General features: G+C 40.3%; 1 non-coding gene across 1 annotated transcript; it reads right to left on the reverse strand.

Annotated features, from left to right (window-relative positions):
* Positions 1 to 7,842: 7,842 nt before the first annotated feature.
* LOC122003115 lies at positions 7,843 to 7,948 on the reverse strand. The gene has a single exon (XR_006117788.1). It is a non-coding gene; the product is annotated as a small nucleolar RNA R71 (small nucleolar RNA).
* Positions 7,949 to 27,119: the final 19,171 nt, after the last annotated feature.

Genomic DNA, 27,119 nt, shown 5'->3' on the forward strand with positions numbered 1-27,119 from the left:
GTACCCTTTGAGACCTTGTGTAATTTAAGGAAAATGAACCAAGTGTGTGGCAGGTAAGTGCCTATCACCGGGAATATTAGGAACTCAATTGTATGATGACTTAACTAGGACGAAGAATGGAAACTTGAAGAGGTTGAGCTACTTACTGCACCGAGCATTGAGAACTTATGTTTAGGTCATACTTAGGCCACTCCACAGTCATGCTTATCAGTGAAACAAGATGATAGAGTTAGGCGAATGCACTAAGGATTATGAAACACTACAGGATTTCATGAACATAGTTTGTAGCATTTTGCTTGAGGACAAGCAAAGGTTCAAGTCTGGGGGTGTGATGTGCGCAAATATTATGATCTTCTACGCATGTTTTAGCGCACATTCACTTGACTTATGCACATATATTCTTCACATGATCGCATCTTTTATCTTGTATTCATCATGTCTATTGTTTTGTTCGGATATCTGCTCTTTGTTTGGTTTTATGTTGACAGGAAAGATTTTCGGAGCTTGAACGGAGAGTATTGATGCACCGAAACCAACCAGACAACACGGTCGTGCGACCCTACACGGCCGTGTGGCCAAACAGGAGAGGAAGAGCACACGACCGTGTAACCCTGCACGGTCATGCGACCACAATAGTAGCCAGTCAGCACACGACCGTGCAAACCCTGCACGGTCGTGCCACTCCAGGCAGAGAAGGAGACTTGCACGGTTGTGCCCCAGGAGACAGAGCCCAAGGGCTACACGGCCGTGCAACCCTACACGGTCGTGCAGCCACGCACCGAACCGGAGAAGGGCATGGTCGTGCCGCCTTTACACGGTCGTGCCACCGCGGCCAAACCCTAAGGCTATATAAGGGTTTTAACCCTTTTTTCCAAGGGGGAGGTGAGCCATCAGGGAGAAGAATATCTTGGAGCAATTCTACGCCGCTTTGGACCGCCGTTCAGCGAACTTCCACCACCACATCGACTCCAGAAGTTGAGAGTTGGATCTGAAGGCCACTCTTCGACACTCGATAAGTATATTCCTTCTTACTTGCTGAGAATTGTATGTTTGTCTATACTATGTTTTCGGATATCTCTCTAGTATTCATGGAGTAGATCCCCTTGTTCTGGGATTAGGGAGTAGTCGTGGTACAGATTGATGTAAGACTCGAATTGTAATTGTACTTGCTGGATGAACCTTCATGCTTTGTTTCAATTGTTAATTGTTTACTTTTGATTGTGAAGAACTTGTCAGCCTTGTAGAGGATTACCACTAGATCGTATACCCGAGGGGCCCTAGTGATAGGGGTAACCCGTTCACGGACATCTAGGATAGCTCCTTGAGAGGAAGGCAGATTCTCCCCAAGGGAGCGAGAGACCAGACTTAGCTCTACTCACTATTCTTAATTTACCAGTCAGAGTTATGTCCTCAAGATTTGCCGAGGTGCCCTAGTGATAGGGGTAAACCATGACAAGACTTCTTAGGGCATTACCCTATTCTAGCGCTTGAGAAAACCCACTTAGCTTCTGGCAATAGCAGGAATAAGGACAGTGAGAATAAGACAAACCGAGACACATCAATACTACCACGACGAAACCGACCCCCTAGAACTCCTCATCACCAAGTGAATATTTTGACCTTGCGACTCTCGACCCTCTCCCTCGACCTTTCTTTTCCCTTAGCCTGATCAAGACCGTTGGTAGTCTTGCTAACCATAAGTGAGCAATTGCTAGTGCTTATAGTCAGTCCCTGTGGGATCGATATTTTTATTACTGACAATGAATCTGTGCACTTGCGGAAGCGTAACACCGGCCACATATGCGAAGTTCAGTTTCTGAGCTAGCTCGCCAATGTGGTGCTGGTCTCCAAGCCGGGCAATAAATAGAGGGTCTGCATCGACTTCCGGGATCTTAATAAGGCATGCCCGAAGGACTTCTATCCCTTGCCCAGGATCGATTAGATGGTAAACTCCACGGCGGGGCGTGAGCTGATATGCATTCTGGACGCATATCAGGGGTATCATCAAGTGTCACTCGCCCACAAATACCAAAAGAAAGTCAGCTTCATCACCGCCGACGGTACCTACTGCTACAACGTAATGTCGTTTGGCTTGAAGAATGCAGGAGCCACCTACCAGAGGTTGATGAACAAATTCATCCGGGGGCAGATCGGCCGTAACATAGAGGTATATGTCGACGACATATTAATTAAATCCCTCCAAGCTGTCGATCTCTATGCAGATATCAAGGAGACCTGCCAGACCCTCCGGGCATACGGAATAAAGTTAAATCCTCATAAGTGTCTGTTCGGCGCTAAAAGTGGGCGCTTCCTGGGGTATATCATCACCGAGCGGGGCATTGAGGTAAACCCAACAAGGTAAAAACACTACAAGATATGCCACCACCAAGAAACTTGAGTAAAGCTCAGCGCCTCACCGGTCGGATAACAGCCTTATCATGATTCATCTCCAAGTCGTCCGATCGGAGCCTTCCTTTCTTCAAGATTTTGCGCTGAGCCACCAAGTTTCAGTGGGACGAGGAGTGTGACCAGGCCTTCGAGGAACTTAAAGCATATCTGAACTCACTGTTAGAGTGTATACTAAAAGCCTAGCTTTTTGTATAAACATTTATTTAGAAATAAGAATCACATTTGTCAAATGTCTACATTTATATGATAAGTGTAGTTGTTTAATTAATTTATATTGTAGATAACATGGTGTATGGTGTCACAAACAGAAGATCATGTTATTGATTTCTTATAAATTATAAACAGTAGCTCACGACTAAGATGGAAAGGAATAAACCATTGGAATAGTCATAGTGTAATTTGATATTAGTTTATCTTAACTATAAAATTACACTAGTACACTCTGAGTGTATTGAACAGGACCATTTAAGGTAAGTTCTTTTTATACTGACTACATAAAAGAACAAGACCTTTGTTATTATGGAAGTGTGTGCTCTTAATCCTGATATAATAACAAGCCCATATATCTAGTAGTTATTTCTTTGACTAATCAATGGGTGAGATTTAGTTCGATGAATCAGGATGCCCGATAAGTTGGGAATGTTGGGGTTGCAAGGTTGCAAACATAGTCCCACATTGAAAACACATGGGAAAGATCATGGGTTTATAAAGAGAAAAGATATCTCCATTGGCATGAGGCCTTTTGGGGAGAGCCCAAGAGCAAAACCATGAGGGCTTAGGCCCAAAGTGGACAATATAATACCATTATGGAGATATATAAATTCTTTTCGATCCTACAATTGGTATCAGAGCCCGAATTGCCAGAAGGTTTAATCGCCGACTGTGCACAAGATCTATGGTCTGATTAAGCCATGTGGGTACAATATTGACATCGAACAAAGACAGTGGGGGCTCCTATGTTCGGATCAAGAGGACCAGGCACCAGGCAGGAAGTCCTAATAGGTCGTGTGGACCGAGGGACAGGAAGACTTGGTGGGTCGAGGATCGAACGTGGGAAGCCCGTGGTCGTTTGTTTGAGGGGGGATTGTTGGCATTGCAAGGTTGCAAACATAGTCCCACATTGAAAACACATGGAAATGATCATGGGTTTATAAAGAGAAAAGATATCTCCATTGGCATGAGGCCTTTTTGGGAGAGTCCAAGAACAAAACTATGAGGGCTTAGGCCCAAAGTGGACAATATCATACCATTGTGGAGATATATAAATTCTTTTCGATCCTACAAGGAAATGATATTATTTATAGTGTGTGTTGTTGATTATAGAAGGAAATTGTGTCCTAGTAATTTAGGTTGACAATGTCCCCAAGAGGAGCTCAAAAGGATTGTCATGTTAAACCCTGCAGGTGGACTTAGTCTGACATGACGATAAGGTTGAGTGGTACTACTCTTGGAGCTAGATATTAATTGAGTGAGTTGTCAGTAACTCATTTAATTAGTGGACATTCTATATCTTAAATACAGGGAGACTAACACACTCATGATAAGAAGGAGCCCAAAATGTAATTTGGGGTTGGTGCGGTATTTCAATAATAATTCTTTAGTGGTATGAATTATTATTGATGAAATTAAGTTGGGTGTTCGGGGCAAACACGGGAAGCTTAATTTTATCGGGAGACCAAAACCAATTCTTTCTCTCGGTCCAGATCGTAGCCTCTTATTTATAAAGTATTATACCCACCCATACCCACCTTCTTACCCATCCTTATGTAGTCGTCCAAGCCAAGCTTAGAGCCCAAGCAAGGGCCGACCAAGACATGGCTTGGATGGGCTGAAGTGTGGCCGACCCTAGCTTGAGTCCAAGCTTAGGTGGCCGGCCACAATAAAATTTAAAGGATTTTATTTTTTTTAAAAAAATTCTTATGTGGATTCCATGGTTTTAAAAGAGATTTTAAAATTTAAATCTTTCCTTTTATAACTTCTACAAAAGATTAAGTGAAAGGTTTGAAATCTTTCCTTATTTGTAGTTGAAAGGAAGATTTTAATTTTTGATAAAACTTTCCTTTTTAACCATCCTGATGATTTAAAAGAGAGTTTTAAAATTAAATATCTCCTTTTATAGTTTCTAGAAAAGATTAAGAAAAGATTTGATATCTTTCCTTATTTGTAGATTGAGGAAGATTTTAATTTTAAAGATAACTTTCCTTTTTGAAAATCATCCACATGCTTTAATAGAAAGATTTTAATTTATAAAATTTCCTTTTATAACCAATCATGAAGCGAAAATTAATAGAGAAATTTTTATTTTAAAAATTTTCGGAAACAAATTAGGAAGTTTTAATTTTGTGTTTAAAACTTTCCTTGCTTGGATGATTGAGAGGTGGCTGGCCACATTGAGTTTGAAAGGGAAATTTTTTTATTAAACTTTCCTTTCATTGGCTAAGAGAATAAGAAAGTTTTTTTATAAAACTTTCCTTATTTGCCAAGACCAAGGAATATAAAAGAGATGGTAGAGTGATGTGCGTAGATTATATACACTTTTATACATACTTTGACGCACATCTACTTGTACTTCATGCGCATAATCTATGTTTATTGCACCCTATTTCATTATAATGTCATACTTCCATTATATTTTGTTCGCAGATCTACTCTTTGCTTGTTTTGATTGATAGGACATGATTTGAAGCAAAAACGGAGTTTAAATGAAGTCGAAAGCTTCTAGCATGACACGGGCATGCAAAACTAAGTTTTCTTCATGTTCTGGCCGTGTGGTACCCACACGGCCGTGTCAAGGCCGTGTAAAGGCTGTGTGAACCTCACACGGCCGTGCGAAGGCCGTGTGGAACTTTCAGCACTGCAGACCAAAAGTAAAATGGTCATAACTTTGTGCTCGGTTAGAGTTATGAGCTGTTCCAGATATCAAAATGTAGATAACTTCAATATCTACAACTACTATGAAGACTTAATCCAGAGAAAACCACGTCTTGAAGGTCTAAAATGTGTTTCTATGTGACACAGCCTTAGCACAGGGCCGTGTGGAATCCCTGCACTGCACACCAAGAGTAAAACAGGCATAACTTTGTCATACATTGGGGTTTTCGGCTGTTCTTTGAACCAATTTGTAGATAACATCAGGACCTACAACTTTGATGAAGAATTAAACTATATAAAATCTCATCTTGATGGAGTAAAAGACGTTGCAATAAGACATAGCTATGCAGGGCCAATCAAGGGGGTGTGTGAGCAACATGGCCAGGTCATGCAAGGGGGTGTGATCTCCACACGGCTGTGTAAGGTTTCCAGAGGAGAAGAATGACTTGGACGTGTGAGCCACACGGCCGTGTAAGGTTTCTAGAGGAGAAGAATGACATGGCCGTATGGATCTACACGGCCGTGCAAGGAGTGCAATGGCAGAGCCAGACATGACCGTGTCTCACACACGGCCGTGTGAGATAGGCAGAGAGGGGAGTGAGCTAGGCCGTGTCCCACACACGGCCAGGTCCTGGGGCCGTGTGGCACCCGATTTTCCCCCTCTATATAAAGGTTTCTTCTTCATTTCAAAGAGGATCTTCTCCCTTTTGGGGGGAATTGAAGATTTGGGTGTTCCTCCACCTTCTTGGAGGGATTTCTGGCAATTCCAAGGGCGGATCTTCAATATTTCGACTCCGGGGAGCGAGGATTGGATCCGAAGATGGTTCTTCATCATAGATAAGCTTTTCTTCCCTATCTTTCTTGGATTTGGGGATCAAGATGTCTATCTTTTCTTCTTCTTCTGGATTCTTTCCTTGTTCCATGGATTAGATCTCTTGTTCTAGGATGGAGGGAGTATTTGTAATGGGGATTTGATGAAAACTCTTGTGGATTTACCAAGATTCCTATTTCTATGATTTTGCCCTGTTTGTATCTATTCTTTCTTGTGTGGATTGTTGAGATTAGGGCTTAATTACCATGCTAGATTGAATGTTTGAATATCTTGTGGATCTTGTATGGATTAGTTCTCATTCAATTTTTCGAGGGATCTTCGTGATAGAAACATGGCCGTGTAAGGACGTTTGAGGAGAAATCTTGAGAGGGAAATTAGGTATTTCAAGAGGGTAGGATAGATTGTATGCGTTAATCTTTATATCTAATGGGGTTGAAAAGTAGTGATTTCTATGTTGATTTTCTGAGGGGCGCACATGACAGGCAAGCCCGTGTAAGGACAACATAGGGTTTACTCCTAATTGATCACATCTAGATATATTTCAATCCTAGGCCGGTTGCCTATTGCAAGAGGGAACCGACAACTTTCTACAAATAATAGACAATTGAGGAATACGATTTGGTAGATCCTACATTGAATAACATTACAAAGAAACCAAAACTCCTAGAACATCCTTTATCATTGCCCTTATTCTTGTTTCTTATTCTTTTGTTTCTTTGTTACTTTTCATAGTTACACTTAGACTTTGTCAATCCATTGATTTGTTATCTAGCTAATTCGTGTTGAGATATTCTTAGTGCTTATTCCAGTCCCTATGGATATGATAATCTTTTATATTGCTTGCGACATTTCCATACACTTGCGGAACGTAACCAGTTTTTAGCACCGTTGCCGGGGACTGCGCTATAACATTAGGGATTATCAATTGAGTTAGACTAGACATAACTTTTCTTTTCATCTGCATAGTTGAATCTAACTTTTAGAATTCTGTTTTCATAATTCTTTCTTGTATAATTGTTAGAATTATGTTTTCATAAAATTTTCCTTTCTTGTATAACATTCTTGTCAATTCCTTTTGTTGTAACTCTAATTCTGCATTTTGATTCTAGCACTCTAATCTAACTTTTCTCTATTTTCTCTTTTGATCTAGTTTCTTTCTTCTTTTCTTTTGTAAACATATCTTGCAATCTTTATCATATGAATTATTCTAGACATTTTTCTTTTTTCTTTTATCTTTTCTTTCTTGTTTTCATTATGCACGTTCTTTCTTGCAATTTGAATTCTGTATTTTCTTTCTTGCTTTTAATATTGCATTTTATTTCTTCTTTTTGATTCTTGAATATCCATGAGCACTAACATGTCAAGCAGGCCCATGAGAAATTTTTCTACACCCTTTTCTGCAAGATTTTTATCTCTCATTGTGCAACCTCAAATTGAAGCAGAAAGTTTCCAACTAGACCCAGAGTTAATTTTTATGATACAAGGTCACAAATTTGGAGGAGAAGTATCAGAAAGTCCTTATCTGCATCTTGAAACATTTTTAGAGATTTGTGATATGGTGAAATATGAAGGAGTGTCAGCAGATGCAGTTCGATTGATGGCATTTTCTTTCAGTATCAAGGATAAACCAAGGACTTGGTTATATTTTCTCCATCCTCAAAGTATCACAAGTTGGGAGCAATTGGAGAAGCAATTTCTGAATCATTTTTTCCCTCCAAGCATAACAGTGTATATGAGGAATTGCATAACAAATTTTGCTCAGGCATATGGAGAATCATTGTTTGAAGCATGGGATAGATTCAAGAGTCTTCAAAGACAGTGCCCTCATCATGGTTTTGAAAAATGATTGATTTTGTACATATTCTATGGGGGAATTTCTTTCTCAGACAAGATTTTATTGGATTCATCAGCTGGAGGTTCTTTTATGGACAAAAGTGTAGATGAAGCATATATGTTAATTGATCAACTGACATTGAACCTCTAAGAATGGTCGAATATAAGTTGGATGAAATCTCCCTCAAACATTCAAGGAGTGCAAGCCATAAATGCTATAGAGCCTGTCAAACAAATTGTAACTCAACCATCTATGAGTTTTGAAAATCACAAGTCACGGAACGGGGAGTTCAAACATTTAGGGGCAAAGATTGAAAGTATTGTTTCAAATTGGTTTAAAGAAGATCCCCCTCCTTCGCAGACAAGATCTAGTGAAAAGTGTGATGATGTTGGGTTGAGAATTGAAAAAAATCATAAAGAACCTCTGAAGAAGGACATGTTTAGAATTGAGGAGAAGAACAATAGAAGACCACATGAACTCAGTTCCATTATTCCAGGAGGTTCACAAATGCTACAAGTACCTTTCCCTCAACGATTGATCATACCAACACTAGATAAGCAAGTTGAATCTCCTCCACAAGCTAAAAGGGAATATGGGAAATTAGAAGTACCTTTCCCAAGACCTTCACTAAGGGTTCCTTTCCCACAAAGGTTAGTGGGGGTCAATGAGAACTATGACTTTAAAAAATTCTGTGACACTGGTAAGGTTGAGTGCAGATTTTTGAATTTGTATAAAGATGAAGACTCTTCAGATGAGGATTGTGAAGATAATGCAGTGGTAAATAAGTTTTTAGATCTACCTCCAAATTTTATAGGGTGTTATAGTGACATTGAACTTTCAGATGATAAATGTGATGTGGTAGATCAACTTAAAACTGCAAGTGAAGTTATTGATCCTCTTGTTATTGATTCTCCTATTGAGGGCATAGATGTTGGTTTATTTTTTAATGTTTGTGTTGATGATGATGATATGGAAAAATGTGTAGGGAGCTGTGTTGTGGAAGCAGCATCTCAAGGATCACCACCTTTGTTCATACAACCCTTAGAGGTTGTAAGAATTGATCATGTTGTGGAACAATGTGCAGGGACTCATGTAGATATGGTTGAGTCTCAAGAATCACCATCTTTGATATCGCCAACACCTGAGCCAGAGCCAGAACCATCTTTAGATTTAGAGGAAGTCACATCTACATGTTTAGAAATTTTAGGTATTTCTCAGCAAAGTAAGGTTAGTATTTCTTGTGATCTTTTGAAAAATTTTATAGAGGTACCTATCATTGACTTTGTTGGATGTGATTCAATTTTTATTTCTTATTCTGCTTATCTTAATATGGTTATGGCTCTATCTTATCTAATATGTTTGTGGGAGATTTGTATTTTCTTTGCATGTGCAGATTTCACTTGGGCTAATAATTGGAAACTCAATCTGAACCGTCTTCGACCACCCGAAAGAACTTTAAAGAAGACGAAGATGGAGAGAGCGATACTTCACTTTTTAACTTCTATATTGAAAGCTCCCTCCATAATAAGAGCCCTTGGTAGGAGGGTGCTGAAATATCTTACCCCTCCAAGAGTAAGATTTAGATGAATCTAATGAGGTGGTCGAGCTAATGACCTTAAACAAGCGCTTCTTGGGAGACAACCCAAGTTCATTTTCCTTATTTTCTTTTATGTCTTTAGTTCTCTCTTTATAATAAACATGTATCCTCTACTTAATTTTTCTTGTCTATCTTATTGTTGTAGAATTCAAAGTTGTGGAGGAATGTGAGTATTGGATGGAGGAGTATCTTTAAAAACATGAATGTCAACCATTTGGAGCTCATCACTTGGTAACTTCTCTTAAAATCTCCTCCACATTGTTTTTAGTTTTCATTGGGACAATGAAAAGTTTAAGTCTGGGGGGATGCATTAGATGCATTTGAATTGCTTTGTTTGTTTTTTTTGTTTTGCTTATGTCTTGCATTTTGTTTTTATTTTTTGTGGCATACATCTTGAGAACATCAAACTCCATTTTTATGTTTTCTTGTCTTAAAGTAAATTGTTAGCACGTTCTTTATCTTGATTCATGATATTGCAAATGATGATACTATGTTTAGTGTACTTCTTTTCTCTATCTTGAGTAGCATGAATTGAGCTAAGTATCAATTAGAAATAAGTTTTAGTCTTGGCCTAACCTTAAGGATCTTATTTTCACTACACTTTGACTTGATACTTGAATAGTTGATATCATTGAAATAGTCATGATTCATCTTTTTTGTTTAGTACTTGGTTTCCATGGTGATTTCTCAAACTTCATTTTGGTTACTGGATGAGGCTCAACTCATGTAACCTCATTTGGAAAAATCAAAATATCCCAACATTTGTGCTAAAGGTACATTTGTGAATAAGATTTGCACAATCCAAACACTTATAAAAAAAAGCAAAGAAAAAAAAAGTGAATAAGGGATATAAAAAACAGTTGTCGTGAGTGGAATCTAGTAAGTCACCCCTTTGAGTCTGAGTTAGGTTACTGGGGAAATGACTGCTTAGCTTCTCTTGAGATTGAGCACGCCTTTGAGACCTTGGGTTGATTGAGAAATATGAACCAAGTGTGTGGCAAGTAAGTGTCTATCACTGGTTACTTGTCTATCACTAGAAACATTATGAATTCAAACTTGATGACGATTTGACTAGGACATAGATTGAAACTTGAAGAGTTTTGAGTTACTTATTTGCACCATGCACAAGAGACTTATGCTTTAAGCCATACTAGGTTTATTTCTATGATCATGCTCATTAATGAAACTTGTGGATAGAGTTAGGAGAGTGCATTAAGGATTATGATGCATTGTTGAATACATGAATCGTGATTGCGGCATTTTGCTTGAGGACAAGCAAAGGTTTAAGTCTGGGGGTGTAATGTGCGTAGATTATATACACTTTTATACATACTTTAACACACATCGACTTGTACTTCATGCGCATAATCTATGTTTATTGCACCCTATTTCATTATAATGCCATACTTCCATTATATTTTGTTCGGAGATCTACTCTTTACTTGTTTTGATCGATAGGACATGATTTGGAGCAAAAACGGAGTTTAAATGAAGTCGAGAGCTTCTAGCGTGACACGCGCATGCAAAACTAAGTTTTCTTCATGTTATAGTCGTGTGGCACCCACACGACCGTGTCAAGGCCGTGTGGGGGGCGTGCATGTAAAGGCCGTGTGAACCTCACACGGCCGTGCGAAGGCCGTGTGGAACTTTCAGCACTGCAGACCAAAAGTAAAATGACCACAACTTTGTGCTTGGTTAGAGTTATGAGCTGTTCCAATATCAAAATGTAGATAACGTCAAGATCTACAACTCTTATGAAGACTTAATCTAGAGAAAGCCACGTCTTGAAGGTCTAAAATGCGTTTCTATGTGACACGGCCTTAGCACAGGGCCGTGTGGAATCCCTGCACTACACACCAAGAGTAAAATAGGCATAACTTTGTTATCCATTGGAGTTTTGGGCTGTTATTTGAACCAATATGTAGATAACTTCAGGATATAGAACTTTGAGGAAGACTTCAACTACAGAAAATCCCATCTTGATGGAGTAAAAGACATTGTAATAAGATATAGCTATGCAGGGCCAATCAAGGGGGTGTGTGAGCCACATGGCCATGTCATGCAAGGGGGTGTGAGCTCCACACGGCCGTGTGAGCCACATGGCCGTGTAAGGTTTCCAGAGGAGAAGAATGGCATGGCCGTGTGAGCCACATGACCGTGTAAGGTTTCTAGATGAGAAGAATGACATGGTCGTGTGGATCTACACGGCCGTGCAAGGAGTGCAGTGGCAGAGCCAGACATGGCCGTGTCTCACACATGGCCATGTGAGATAGGCAGAGAGGGGAGTGAGCCAGGTCGTGTCCCACACACGGCCAAGTCCTAGGTTCGTGTGGCGCCTGATTTTCCCCCTCTATATAAAGGTTTCTTCTTCATTTCAAAGAGGATCTTCTCCCTTTTGGGGGGAATTGAAGATTTGGGCGTTCCTCCACCTTCTTGGAGGGATTTTCGGTGATTCCAAGGGCGGATCTTCAACATTTAGACTCCGGGGAGCGAGGATTGGATCCGAAGACGGTTCTTCATCGTAGATAAGCTTTTCTTCCCTATCTTTCTTGGATTTGGGGATCAAGATGCCTATCTTTTCTTCTTCTTTTGGATTCTTTCCTTGTTCCATGGATTAGATCTCTTGTTCTAGGATGGAGGGAGTATTTGTAATGGGGATTTGATGAAAACTCTTATGGATTTGCCAAGATTCCTATTTCTATGATTTTGCCCTGTTTGTATCTATTCTTTCTTGTGTGGATTGTTGAGATTAGGGCTTAATTACCATGCTAGATTGAATGTTTGAATATCTTGTGGATCTTGTATGGATTACTTCTCATTCGATTTTCCAAGGGATCTTCGTGACAGGAACATGCCCGTGTAAGGACGTTTGAGGGGAAATCTTGAGAGGGAAATTAGGTATTTCAAGAGGGTAGGATAGATTGTATGCGTTAATCTTTATATCTAATGGGGTTGAAAAGTAGTGATTTCTATGTTGATTTTCCGAGGGACGCACGTGGCAGGCAAGCCCGTGTAAGGACAACAAAGGGTTTACTCCTAATTGATCGCATCTAGATATATTTCAATCCTAGGCCGGTTGCCTATTGCAAGAGAGAACCAGCAACCTTCTACAAATAATGGACAATTGGGGAATATGATTTGGTAGATCCTACATTGAATAACATTACAAAGAAACCAAAACTCCTAGAACATCCTTTATCATTGCCCTTATTCTTGTTTCTTATTCTTTTGTTTCTTTGTTACTTTTCATAGTTACACTTAGACTTTGTGTAACGACCTGCCTTTTCCTGGCTAGGCTGTATGGCCAGACCATCACATTATGCTGTGCTAAGCTATCTTCATGACCATTACTAAGTCTAGGTGCGGAAAACTGTACCAATTTAAAACTTTGCCAAGCTAATACAAATTCTTGGTCCTACATGTGCTGAGGGATACAATCTAAGGTATACATGGCATATCCAACATCCCTTATGGTCAAGGAACTGAATTACAAGGTTTCCTGGTCGAAACCTTACTTCCCAACCGATCCAAATTGAACTCAATCGATTGCAAGCTGTTGAATCGATCCATGGATCGATTCAGATTGCTACTGTGCTCGGGGTAATATTCTGGATCGATCGGCTGATCGATCCAGACTGGTCAATCGATCCAGCGATCGATTCTAGAGCTCTCTGTTCGTAGGAGCGATTTCCCGATTGATCGAACGATCGATCCCTGAACTCTCTGTTTGCGACAGAATGCGACTGGATCGATCGGCTGATCGATCCAGAAGCTTACTGTTCACGGAACCAGGCTCCCAATCGATCCGCTGATCGATTGAAGGCCCCCAATCGATTGGGGTTTCTGATTTCGCAGCAAACCTCTGATTTCAGCACTGTTTCATGCCAAACTCACCTACAGGAGTTCTATAATAGCTGGAAAACATACCAATAACACATAACTAAGATTATGAGCATAAGTACTAACAATCTAAGCAAATCGTTCACAATTCAAGGCATTAAATAACTAGAAATGCGGAAAATAACACTATATAAAACTAAAGTCTTAGTTTGCTAATTTCTCCAAGATCTTTATTCCAGGTTCCATCCACACACATCTTCATCGCATTAACCTCCAGCCTCCGCTAATCCATCTTCCTTTACCTTTATCTGCAGTATAAGGAAAGAAGTATCTGTAAGCTTTACGCTTAGTAAGAAACCATCTACCTCACAAAACATGCATACGATGTAATTCATGATTTGAAAACATGCTATTGGAAATACATGCTGAACAGGTGAGAGCATGGCATAGTATCATACAACATGGGAATCAAAACTAATCATAGAACTATCACATATATCAATAATGAAAACTAAGCTGAAGCATGAACTAAGCTAAAACTAAAACCAAGCAAAACTGAGTTTAAACTGTATACACAACTGATTTGTGAGTTTTGAAAAAAACTATTTATCATAGATAGATGAAAATACATAATCATGCTGCTGATAGGCCCGGAAACTGTACGTGCTATGCGCACATCCCTAACTAGACCCGGGTTTGCAAGTCCCGTATTTAGTAGGGTTTACTAGGTTATCTAAACCTAGGGACGACTGTGGGAGCCCAACCCAAATGGATATCTAATCCGGTATAGTGCCACTGCTAAAATAAAATACTGGTTATAACTAAATTTTCTTATCTTGCTATTTCTAGGTTATCTGAACCTAGAGCTAGGTTGTCTGAACCTAGAGGCGACTGTGGGAGCCCACCCATTGGACCGTAGTCACATATAAGCTGTAGAAAACTGCATATGCTAATTAAATGCTACTATCGCATTTAGCTAAACTATTAAAATGCCTAAATTGCATTTTAATTGTGCTAAATATACTATCGAGCACTTGGCGTGCGCTGTTGCACACCCTATGTGCCGAAAATCCATAAACTAATAAACTAAAGCATGCAATCACACGAGAACTACTTATACTGCAGGTGAGGGGTTTCTTACATCCTGTTCTAGATTTCCTTACGATCTGATCGTTAGATTTCCGGTGGAGACGATCTTCTCGACGATTCTCTTGCGTCCACGCGTTCTTCTCGCGGAGAGAAACGTCCTCGTAACCGAAGTTGTAGCCGGAAGGTGCTCTTGGAACCCTTGGGACGGAACCCTAGCCCTTGGGGCTTGGTGCGCCGAGAGAAAGAAGAGGAGAAGGGGTTGGCATGTAAGGGTGAGGAGAAGAGGTAAGTCACAGTAAAATTAAAACTCCTCACTTAATTCCCTATTTATATTAAGGAGTTAATTCACCCAACTCTAACTTAAATAAAATTGTTTCCCTTTCCTTTCAGCACGGCTCTGTTGGGTTCACTTGGTTACTAGAGTCCACTATGAGTCGTAGGACCTAATAGGTCTCGGGTTCAATTCCCGCTTAAGCTACTTTACGTTTCTATTTATTTTTGCTACTTCCGCTACTCTAAAAATTCCATAAAAATATTCTAAAATTCTTGAAAAATCCTAGAATATTTTTAAAATACTTTTGAGAATGTTCGAGCGTTATAATCCCCCATACCTTATAAAAACTTCGTCCTCAAACTTAGAATAATTCTGGGTACTTCTGCCTCATACTAGCTTCTGTCTCCCAAGTTGCCTCTTCTGCTGTGTGATTTTGCCAAATAACTTTTACTAATGGTACCTCTCTATTCTGCAATTTCTTAACTGCTCGGTCTATTATCTGAATAGGCCGACTATCATAGCTGAGGTCTTCGCGGACTGGTACCGACTGGGGCTCAATCACCTGAGTGGCATCTGGGATATGCTTCTTCAGCATAGAGACATGAAATACATTATGGATGGCTGACATCTCCTGTTGTAGCTCTAGCTCATATGCTACCTTGCCAACTCTTCTAGTGATAAGGTATGGTCCCACATATCTGGGAATCAATTTGCCCTTCTTCCCAAAACGCATTACTCCCTTCATGGGAGCTACTCTGAGGAACACTGAATCCCCAACTAAAAACTCTAAGGGTCTGCGCCGTGTATCAGCATAGCTTTTCTGGCGGCTCTGAGCTGTCTCTATCCTCTAGTGGATCTGCTGTATAGCTGCTGTGGTATCTGCTACTAGATCTGTCTGGAGTTCTAGTTCCTTCTGCTCACCACTCTCATACCAGCAGATTGGAGATCTACACCTCCACCCATAGAGAGCCTCGTAAGGTGCCATGCCGATGGTGGCCTAATAGCTATTGTTGTATGCAAATTCTACTAAACTCAGATATTTGCACCAACTTCCCTTGAAGTCTAGGGCACATGCTCGGAGCATATCTTCGAGTACCTGATTCACTCGCTCCGTTTGACCATCTGTCTGAGGATGGAAAGCTGTGCTGAATTTTAACTTGGTGCCCAATGCTGACTATACACACTCCCAAAAGTGTGACGTGAACCTACTGTCTCTGTCCGAGATGATAGTCCGTGGAACTTCATGTAGTCTGACGATCTCCTTGAGATACAGCTGAGCTAGCTACTCCATGGAGTAGGATATCCTGATAGCTAAGAAGTGGGCTGATTTAGTCAATCTGTCGACTATTACCCAGATGGCGTCAAAACCATTCGTGGTTCTGGGTAATCCCACTATGAAATCCATGGAAATATCTTCCCACTTCCATTCTGGGATCTGGATAGGCTGCAGAACTCCTCCTGGTCTCTGGTGTTCCGCCTTGACTCTCTGGCAAGTCAGACAGGTGCTAACGTATCTAGCGATGTCTCTCTTCATCCCAGGCCACCAAAAACGTTTCCTTAGGTCCTGGTACATTTTGGTGGAACCAGGATGCATCGCATAGGGAGTCCTGTGAGCCTCATCTAAAATCTTTCTCTTTAGTTCCTCCTGATCTGGAGCACAGAGTCTGTTACCGAAGTGCAATACCCCACTATCGGACACTCTGAATTCTCTACTTCCTGATTCTGCTAACCCTTGCTTGATTTTCTGAATTTCAGGATCTTGCTCCTGAGCTATCTGAATGTCACCAAGCAGGTTAGGTGCTAATGTCATAGTAGAGAGCTGTCTCACTATAAGTTCGAGACCAAAATCTGTGATCTCTCTCTGTAGGGGCGGTGACATGGCTGCTAGGGATAGTAAGGTAGCATCGGACTTTCTGCTAAGTGCGTCTGCCATCTACGCTGATAGGGTGGTAGAGGATGTCTATGTCATAATCCTTGACCAGCTCAAGCCATCTACGCTGTCGCATATTCAGATCCTTCTGAGTGAAGAAGTACTTCAGACTCTGGTGATCTGTATACACTCTGCACTGAGCTTCATACAAGTAATGTCTCTAAATTTTGAGAGCGAACACGACTGCTGCAAGCTCAAGATCATGAGTAGGATAATTCCTCTCATAGTCCTTGAGTTGTCTGGAGGCATAGGCGATCACCTTGCCATTTTGCATCAGTACTGCTCCTAGTCCCAATTTAGAGGCGTCACTATAAATATCAAAACTGTCTGTGTTTTCAGGTAGAGCCAGAATAGGTGCACTGGTTAATCTCCTCTTTAGCTCGCTGAAGCTGTTCTCGCAGTCCTCTGTCCACTGAAATTTTCTGTTCTTCCTGGTGAGAGCTGTCAGTGGGAAGGCTATCCTGGAGAAATCCTCTACAAACTTTCTGTAATAACCCGCTAGTCCCAAAAAGCTTCTGATCTCACTGGTGTTCTTGGGTCTTTTCCAGTTACTCACAGCTTCTATTTTACTAGGGTCTACCCTAATACCATCCTTTGAGATGATGTGACCCAGGAAGGACACCTGATCTAACCAAAATTCACATTTCGTGAACTTGGCGTACAGCTAGTTCTGCTGAAGGGTCTGCAATACTATTCTCAGGTGCTCTGCATGTTCTTCCTGAGTTCCTGAATAAATAAGAATGTCATCGATAAACACAATAACAAATCTATCTAGGTAGTCCCTGAATACTCTATTCATGAGGTCTATGAAAGTAGCTGGAGCATTTGTCACGCCAAAGGGCATGACTACGAACTCATAATGTCCGTATCTAGTCCTGAATGCTGTCTTGGGTATATCCCCTTCTTTAACTTTCACCTGATGATAACCTGATCTGAGGTCTATTTTAGAGAACACTGCTGCTCCCTTTAGCTAGTCGAACAGGTCATCTATTCTGGGAAGAGGATACCTGTTCTTGATGGTAACTTGGTTTAGTGCCCGGTAGTCTATGCACAGGCGCATGCTCCCATCTTTCTTCTTCACGAACAATACAGGCGCTCCCCATGGTGAGTGACTAGGACGTATGAAGCCCTTGTTAAGCAGCTCCTGTAGTTGCTCATGAAGTTCCTTCAGTTCTGCTGGAGCCATGCGGTAAGGTGCTTTGGAGATAGGATTCGTACCGGGAATGAGTTCTATCTCAAATTCAATCTCCCTGTCTGGTGCTAGGCCTGGTAACTCTTCAGGGAAGACTGCTGGGTAGTCACATACAACTCGGACCTCTTCTAGCTGTTGGTCCCTGTTCTGACTGGTATTGACTACATGTGCTAGGAATCCCGTACATCCTGAATCCATTAATTTCTGTGCTTTTAGAGCTGAGAGAAACTTCTTGGCCTTTCTCTTCGGTTCTCCAATGTACTCGAACTGCACTTCTGCTTCGGGTTGAAATACGACTTTCTGTTTACGGCACTCTAAAGAGACACCGTATCTGATCAGGAAGTCCATTCCAAAGATGACATCATAATCAGTCATATCTAGCACTATCAGATCACAAAAGAGTTCTCTGTCTGCTATAATGACTGGCACTGCTCTGAGCCAGTGCGTGGATGCCATAATTTCCCCTGAAGGTAATGTCGTCAGAAACTAACTACTGGGTACCTCTGGGGGTATCGCTAACTTCTCGGCAAATGCCCTGGATATATAAGAATAGGTTGCCCCAGTATCGAATAAGACAGTTGTACTCTGCTGTAAAATACTAATCTGACCTGTAACAACTGTCGAGGCATTCGCTATGTTCTCTCTGGTGAGTGAGTAAATCCTCGCATTGGTCGTAGCTGGAGAGGCTTCTAATCTGCCCTGGCTGATGTGCGGACCATCTAAAGCAGCCTGCATCTGATGTAACTGAGCTGGCTGGCCACCGTACTGAATCGCTGTGGTTGAGGAACACCAGTCTTGTTCGGGCACTACTTAGCCATATGCCCCTCTTGTCCATATTTGAAGCATCCCCGTGTGCCCTTACGACAAACTCCAGGGTGGAATTTCCCACAAGTAGCACATTTGAGATAACTAGGCTGTTTACTAGCTGGTCCTCCTTTCGGGTAACTCCCTGGTTAGCGCTTGCTGCTGGAGTTCCCTTTCCAGTTAGAGCTATGGCCGTGTTGTTTCTGAGTACCTAAGCCTCCTTGCCCTTTGGACTCTGAGAGGACTTGCTTCTGCTGTTTGATATTGTTCTGGTAGTGCTCGGTGGTCAGAGCACTACTGACTAGTTCTTCGGTGGTTTGCGGCCAATGAACGCCGCCAGCCACGTTCGTCGCTATTTCCGGCCTCAGCATCTTGAGCATCAACCGGACTCGTTCTTTTTCTGTGCTGACTAGCTCGGGGCATAGACGAGCCAGTCTATTAAATTTCTTCACGGCTTCCTCCACTGATAGGTTGCCCTGACGAAACTCAGTGAACTCGTCGTAGTGGCGGTTTGTGACCCGCATGTGAAAGAACTCCTCGAAGAATTCTTTCTCGAAGTCAGCCCATGTCATCTGGTTCGCTCTAATTCTCTCCCACCACATATGTGCATCTCCTGTCAAGCAGAAGGAGGCACATTTCACCTTCTCATGTTCTGGCCAGTCCAAAAGCTCCATCGTACTCTCCAGTGTTTTGAACCAGGCTTGAGCATCCCATGGTTCGCTGGTGCCTGAGAAGTTCTCGGGCTTGACTCTCTGCCACTGGATCAGATAGGCTTCCTGGGGCTACTGGTGCTGTAGGCTGGACTGGGGGAACCTCTATAACTACTGGGGTTGCTATGTTCGGTTCTGGGGTGACAGTGGGAGTATTCTGCTGATTAGCCTTTAAGGTGGCTATCTCCTGTTGCTGTTCTGCTAGCTGCTTATGTAACTGAGCCACTACTACCGTAAGGTCTGGGGGAGGCACTGAACTGCCTGCCTCATGCTAGGGCTCAGTAGCTGGGGCCCTTCTAGCTGGGCGTCCTCGTGCCATCTCTAAAGGAACAAAGGACATACATAACTAAAGCATCATGTTTACATAGCTAATACTATCATATTAGTTACTATCACAGATAAGCATACTTTAGTTATCTACAAAGATGAAAGCAATAAACATAACAAAGTGAGAGGTATTCTTACTTGGAAGCTGCAGGTTCAATGCTGATGTGTGTGTAGGAAGTATGGAATTTTCTGCTCTAATACCACTCTGTAACAACCCGCCTTTTCCTGGCTAGGCTATAAGGCCAGACCATCACATTATGCTGTGCTAAGCTATCTCCATGACCATTACTAAGTCTAGGTGCGGAAAACTGTACCAATTTAAAACTTTGCCAAGCTAATACAAATTCTTGGTCCTACATGTGCTGAGGGATGCAATCTAAGGTATACAAGGCATATCCTACATCCCCTATGGTCAAGGAACTGAATTACAAGGTTTCCTGGTCGAAACCTTACTTCCCAATCGATCCAGATTGAACTCAATCGATTGCAAGCTGTTGAATCGATCCATGGATCGATTCAGATTGCTACAGTGCTCGGGGTAATATTCTGGATCGATCAGTTGATCGATCCAGACTGGCCAATCGATCCAGCGATCGATTCCAGAGCTCTCTGTTCGCGGGAGCGATTTCCCGATCGATCGAACGATCAATCCATGAACTCTCTTTTTGCGATAGAATGCGACTGGATCAATCGGCTGATCGATCTAGAAGCTTACTGTTCGCGGAACCAGGCTCCCAATCGATCCGCTGATCGATTGAAGGCCCCCAATCGATCAGCTGATCGATTGGGGTTTCTGATTTCACAGCAAACCTCTGATTTCAGCAATGTTTTGTGCCAAACTCACCTACAGGAGTTCTATAATAGCTGGAAAACATACCAATAACACATAACTAAGATTATGAGCATAAGTACTAACAATCTAAGCAAATCGTCCACAATTCAAGGCATTAAAATAACTAGAAATGCGAAAAATAACACTATATAAAACTAAAGTCTTAGTTTGCTAATTTCTCCAAGATCTTTATTCCAGGTTCCATCCACACACATCTTCATCGCATTAACCTCCAGCCTCCGCTAATCCATCTTTCCTTTACCTTTATTTGCAGTATAAGGAAAGAAGTATCTGTAAGCTTTACGCTTAGTAAGAAACCATCTACCTCACAAAACATGCATACGATGCAATTTATGATTTGAAAACATGTTATTGGAAATACATGCTGAATAGGTGAGAGCATGGCATAGTATCATACAACATGGGAATCAAAACTAATCATAGAACTATCACATATATCAATAATGAAAACTAAGCTGAAGCATGAACTAAGCTAAAACTAAAACCAAGCTAAAACTGAGTTTAAACTGTATATACAACTGATTTGTGAGTTTTGAAAAAAACTATTTATCATAGATAGATGAAAATACATAATCATGCTGCTGATGGGCCCGGCAATTGTACGTGCTATGCGCGCATCCCTAACTAGACCCGGGTTTGCAAGTCCCGTATTTAGTAGGGTTTACTAGGTTATCTAAACCTAGGGACGACTGTGGGAGCCCAACCCAAATGGATATCTAATCCGGTACAGTGCCACTACTAAAATAAAATACTGGTTATAGCTAAATTTTCTTATCTTGCTATTTCTAGGTTATCTGAACCTAGAGCTAGGTTGTCTGAACCTAGAGGCGACTGTGGGAGCCCACCCATTGGACCATAGTCCCATATAAGCTGTAGAAAACTGCATATGCTAATTAAATGCTACTATCGCATTTAGCTAAACTATTAAAATGCCTAAATCGCATTTTAATTGTGCTGAATATACTATCGAGCACTTGGCGTGCGCTGTTGCACACCCTATGTGCCGAAAATCCATAAACTAATAAACTAAAGCATGCAATCACACGAGAACTACTTATACTGCAGGTGAGGGGTTTCTTACATCCTGCGCTAGATTTCCTTACGATCTGATCGCTAGATTTCCGGTGGAGACGATCTTCTCGACAATTCTCTCGCGTCCACGCGTTCTTCTCGCGGAGAGAAACGTCCTCGTAACCGAAGTCGTCGCCGGAAGGTGCTGTTGGAACCCTTGGGACGGAACCCTAGCCCTTGGGGCTTGGTGTGCTGAGAGAAAGAAGAGGAGAAGGGGGCGGCGTGTAAGGGTGAGGAGTAGAGGTAAGTCACGGTAAAATTAAAACTCCTCACTTAATTCCCTATTTATATTAAGGAGTTAATTCACCCAACTCTAACTTAAATAAAATTGTTTCCCTTTCCTTTCAGCACGGGCCTGCTGGGTTCACTTGGTTACTAGAGTCCACTATCAGTTGTAGGACCCAATAGGTCTCGGGTTCAATTCCCGCTTAAGCTATTTTATGTTTCTATTTATTTTTGCTACTTCCGCTACTCTAAAAATTCCATAAAAATATTCTAAAATTCCTGAAAAATCCTTGAATATTTTTAAAATACTTTTGATAATTTTCGGGCGTTACACTTTGTCAATCCATTGATTTATTGTCTAGCTAATTCACGTTGAGATATTGTTAGTGCTTATTCCAGTCCCTGTGGATACGATAATCTTTTATATTACTTGTGACATTTTCGTACACTTGCGGAATGTAACATAGAGGTGCCTCACCTCTTAACTTATGTTCTAGTTTTCCTCTCTTCTATTTCCTTGGTTGGTGGTCGGCCCTTCACATCCTCTCCCTCTCCTATTCTTCTTCCTTGGCCGCCGGCATCTTCATCTCAAGAATCTTGGTTGGTGGTTGGATCTTGCTTAAGGAAGAAGGAGAGATAGGTGGTCTTGTTTATTAGCATCCCTTGGAGCTTGGTGGCGGCCGAACATCATCTTCTCTTGGAGTTCTTGAGGTGGTCGAAACTTGCTTGGAGAAGAAGGTAGCTTGGGTGGTTCTCGTCTCGGTACATCATCGCCCACACGACGTCCGAGATAAGAAGAGGAATATGGCAGAAGATCAAGAGGTTTTTGTTTACAAAGAAAGGTATAACTAGTAATTCTATTCCGCATCATACTAGTTTTCTTTGTATAATTTTTGAAATACCAAACACAAGAGGCATATGATTCTAGGTTTCAAATTTATGATTCGAGTTTGTGTTTTTTTTTATTTTTTGAATTTGTAATTCGATTATTTTATTTGGTTAAACCTAGGGTTATATAAGAAAATTAAATATTAGATTTCTTTAAAAGGCTTTGTCTAGGCAGTGGTGGATGATCCCATACCCAAGAAGGTCTAGTACCTCACCATGCATTCCTAGAAGCCAATTTTAGAAATTAATATTTAATTGAATTTGTAACATGGGTGGATTTGGATCAATAATGTTAAGCATCGTTTGCGATCCAAGTCTAAACCACTAAGAACAGATAAGTTAAATTTGGAATTAATAATGTTAAGTTCCGTTTACGATTCCTAATTTAATTTCTAAAGAACACAATAGGTTGTTAGTAAAGATTCAGGTCTTGTACAAAATCTTTGTATAGGGGAACCAGTATGATATTCCACATAGTAACCAACAATTGGTATCAGAGCCAGGGTTTGCCTCTGTGTGTTTGGTTTTTAGTTTAATTATGCACATGTCATACATAATTTAGGCAGGATAATAGTAGGATGTGCTAACTTTGTGGTTGCAAGCTCCAACTATTATGGCTTATAGATATTGTGTGTGATTGAACCCTTGGACATGTCAAGGGCATTTTATTGTGTGTGCATGATTGTAATATTAAATACAGCATGAGCTATATTAGTTATTAGGATTTTACATTTTTGTTTCGATCTAGATTACATGTACATTCTTTTGTGGAATATCGGATCAATATATGTAAAATTCTATTTTTGTCGCGGATCGTATCCTTGCGAGACATGGTACTATTTGTGGACCAGAGGCGCGACAGAAAAAGAAGCAAGATAGATGCGGCGACTAGACCCGATTGTGGTGGCTAAAGATGGCAGCAGCTAGGGTTGGCAGCACACGGAGGACAGTGACGGAAAAGGCTATAACAGTTGGAAAATTAATTTCCATATTTATTGCTTTTATTTACTATGATGTGTATGTGCATATTTTAAAATTCCTCACCTTAAATAACTAAGTGGGAGAGGGATTAGTAAATAAATTCCACGGTCTCCATTATTGGTTTGTAAGTGATGCGACAAACTTGTGTGTTGGCTCTGAGTGCCTCCCTCCCCATCAGATGAGTTTGTTTGTAGATCACTAGATCAAACTTCCATTTTGGATGATTATAGGAAATTAATTAGGAGTGTGTGATCTTCCCCATCGGAAGGGGCATAATCTTATTTAATGGACTAAGTACCAAGTAATGGTATACACTTAGGCACATTTAATAATATCCTCCCCATCGGAGTCACTACTATTAGTTGTTTAACAGAAGGAAAACCAACTATTAATTTGTCATAAAGATAGGTTGACAAGATAATAAAATTAAAACCCCCTCTTACAAATGTTGAGACTTTGTATACGTCTACACTATCATGGCATACCAAATTCACGGTGTTTGAGGTAATTTTATTTGTCAAGTTGACAAGATAATAAAATTAATGGGTAAAACCCCTCTTACAAATGTTTGAATTTGTATACGTCCACACTATCGTGACATACAAAATTCATGGTGTTTGAGGTAATTTTATTTGTTAGGTTGACAAGATAATAAAATTAATGGGTAAAACCCCTCTTACAAATATTTGGATTTGTATACATCCACACTATCGTGGCATAAAAAATTCATGGTGTTTGAGGTAATTTTATTTGTCATAAAGATAGGTTGATAAGGTTATTAATGGGTAAAACCCTCCTCTTACAAATGTTTGAATTTGTATACATCCACACTATCATGACATACAAAATTCATGGTGTTTGAGATGTTGGTGAATTTAAATGATATTGTTTTGAGGAATCAATATTATTTTAAATTCAAAGTTTTGACCAAATATTTGATCAAAGACAGACCAACTATTAATTTTATTTGTCATAAAGTTAGGTTAACGAGATAATAAAATTAATGGATAAAATCTCCTCTTAAAAATTGAATTTGTATATGTCCACACTAACGTGGCATACAAAATTCACGGTGATTTTAAGGTGTTGGTCTTGACCAAATATTTTTGTGATTCTTAGGATTTCAAATGTTAGTCAATCCCGTAGCTGTTATACTATAGAATAGACTTAGTAGTCCCAATTATGATTGGAAACAAAACTTGGACTCTAAGGTAGACTGTCCTCTCAGAAATGAGAACAATAAAAATGTATTTTATTCATTAGTTGTTGAAACATGATTAGTGGTGTTATCTACCGGTACCTGATGTGTAGATACGAGAGCCACTGATCATGTCTGCAATTCATTGCAGAGTTTCCAGGAAACCCGACAACTATATGAAGGAAAAATCACTGTCTACATGGGTACTGCTGTAAAAGTAGTAGTTGTTGCAGTGGGAGATGTTTATCCTCTGATAGGAATAAAACATGGATTTTAAGAAATTATCTTTATGTACCAAGTTTAGAAAGAACTAGATTTCAGTTTCTAAACTATTCAAAGAACTTGATATTCTATTTTTTGATAACAAAGTTGTTATCAAGATAAATAGGAAAGTTATCTATTTTGGTACGTTGGTTGACAATTTATAATTCAATAACTCCCACGATACAACAAATGAAAATTAATAACACATCTTCTAAATCTTATAAGAGAAGGAACCTTCGGAAATGAACCAAACATATATTTAGCATCTAAGGCTTGGTCATATTAACTTGAGTAGGATTCAAAGCCTATTAATCGATGGACTCTTGGGTTCATTAGTGTTGGAAAACTTTCCAACTTGCAAATCTTGCTTGGAAGGAAAAATGACCAAGAGACCTTTTAAGGCCAAGGGGTATAGAGCCAAAGATGTATTAGAACTGGTTTATTCTGATTTCTGTGGTCCTATGTCTATCCAAGCAAGAAGTGGTTTCAAATATTTTGTCTTCTTCATAGATGACTATTCGAGATATGGGTACATTTACTTGATGCACTACAAGTCTAAATGCTTTGATAAGTTCAAAGAATACAAGGCTGATGTGGAGAAACGTCATGGTAAAAGTATCAAGACACTATGGTCTGATCGTGGTGGCGAATACCTCATTGGAGAGTTTAGGAATTACTTATCAGAAGCTGGGATTCAATCCCAATTGTCTGCACCTAGTACACCCCAACAGAATGGTGTGGAAGAACGAAAGAATATGACTCTTATGGAAATGGTGAGATCGATGATGAGTTATTCTGAATTACCAAATTCATTTTGGGGATATGCTCTGGAAACAGCGGTATACATTCTGAATATGGTACCTTCTAAATCAGTACCCTTTACTCCCATGAAATTATGAAATGGGCATGAGCCTAGTCTGAGTCATATTCGAATATGGGGTAGTCCAGCACATGTGTTGAAGGAAGATACTAAAAAGTTGGAATCACGTACAGAAGTTTGTCTGTTTATAGGATATCCTAAGGGAAGGAAAGGTGGTTTGTTTTATAATCCTAAAAATCAGAAGATCATTGTTAGCACCAATGCTCGATTTTTAGATGAAGATTATGAATAAACCACAAGCCCATCAGTAAAATTGTTCTAGAAGAAATAAGTGAGGACATGTCTAGTCTAGTACCAAGAGTATAAGATGAAATATCATAAGAAACTGTAACACATATCACAAATGACACACAATTACAGACAGTGCATCGTCGTAGTGGAAGGGTTGTTAGACAACCTGAAATATTCATGTTTTGGGAAAGTCTTTGGACTTAATCCCTGGTGAACATGAACCTGATCCCCGGACATATGGCGAAGCACTCCAAGATAGATGCAGTATCTTAGCGAAGAGCGATGAACTCTAAAATAGAATCTATGTATTCTAATAAGGTCTGGGAGCTTATAGAACCACCAAATGGTGTAAAAGTCATTGGATGTAAATGGATCTACAAAAGGAAATAAGGGACAGATGGGAAGGTGGAAACCTTCAAAGCAAGGCTTGTTGCAAAAGGTTACACTCAGAAAGAGGGAAACAATTATAAGGAAACTTTTTCACCGGTAGCCATGCTTAAGTCTAGGGCTGAGCATTCGGTTAAAACCGAACTGACCGAACCGAATAAACCGAATACCGAATAAACCAAAATTTTTAAAACGAACTGAACCGACCGATTTCCACAAAAAAAACCGAGGAAACCGAACCGAAAAAAATCGATTTATTCGGTTTTTTACCGAATAAACCGATTTAGCTGAATAGGGCCTTTTGGATTGAATTTGTAACGTTTGCTATTGGATCACCATGTTCTTGAAAACCTTTCCATTTGTAACCACTATGCTAGTAAAATAGTGCATATGCCTCTTTCACAGATGTGCAAAAAGTGGTTAACTTTGCTC

This window comes from Zingiber officinale, chromosome 7A (assembly GCF_018446385.1).
Source record: "Zingiber officinale cultivar Zhangliang chromosome 7A, Zo_v1.1, whole genome shotgun sequence".
Classification (NCBI taxonomy): domain Eukaryota; kingdom Viridiplantae; phylum Streptophyta; class Magnoliopsida; order Zingiberales; family Zingiberaceae; genus Zingiber; species Zingiber officinale.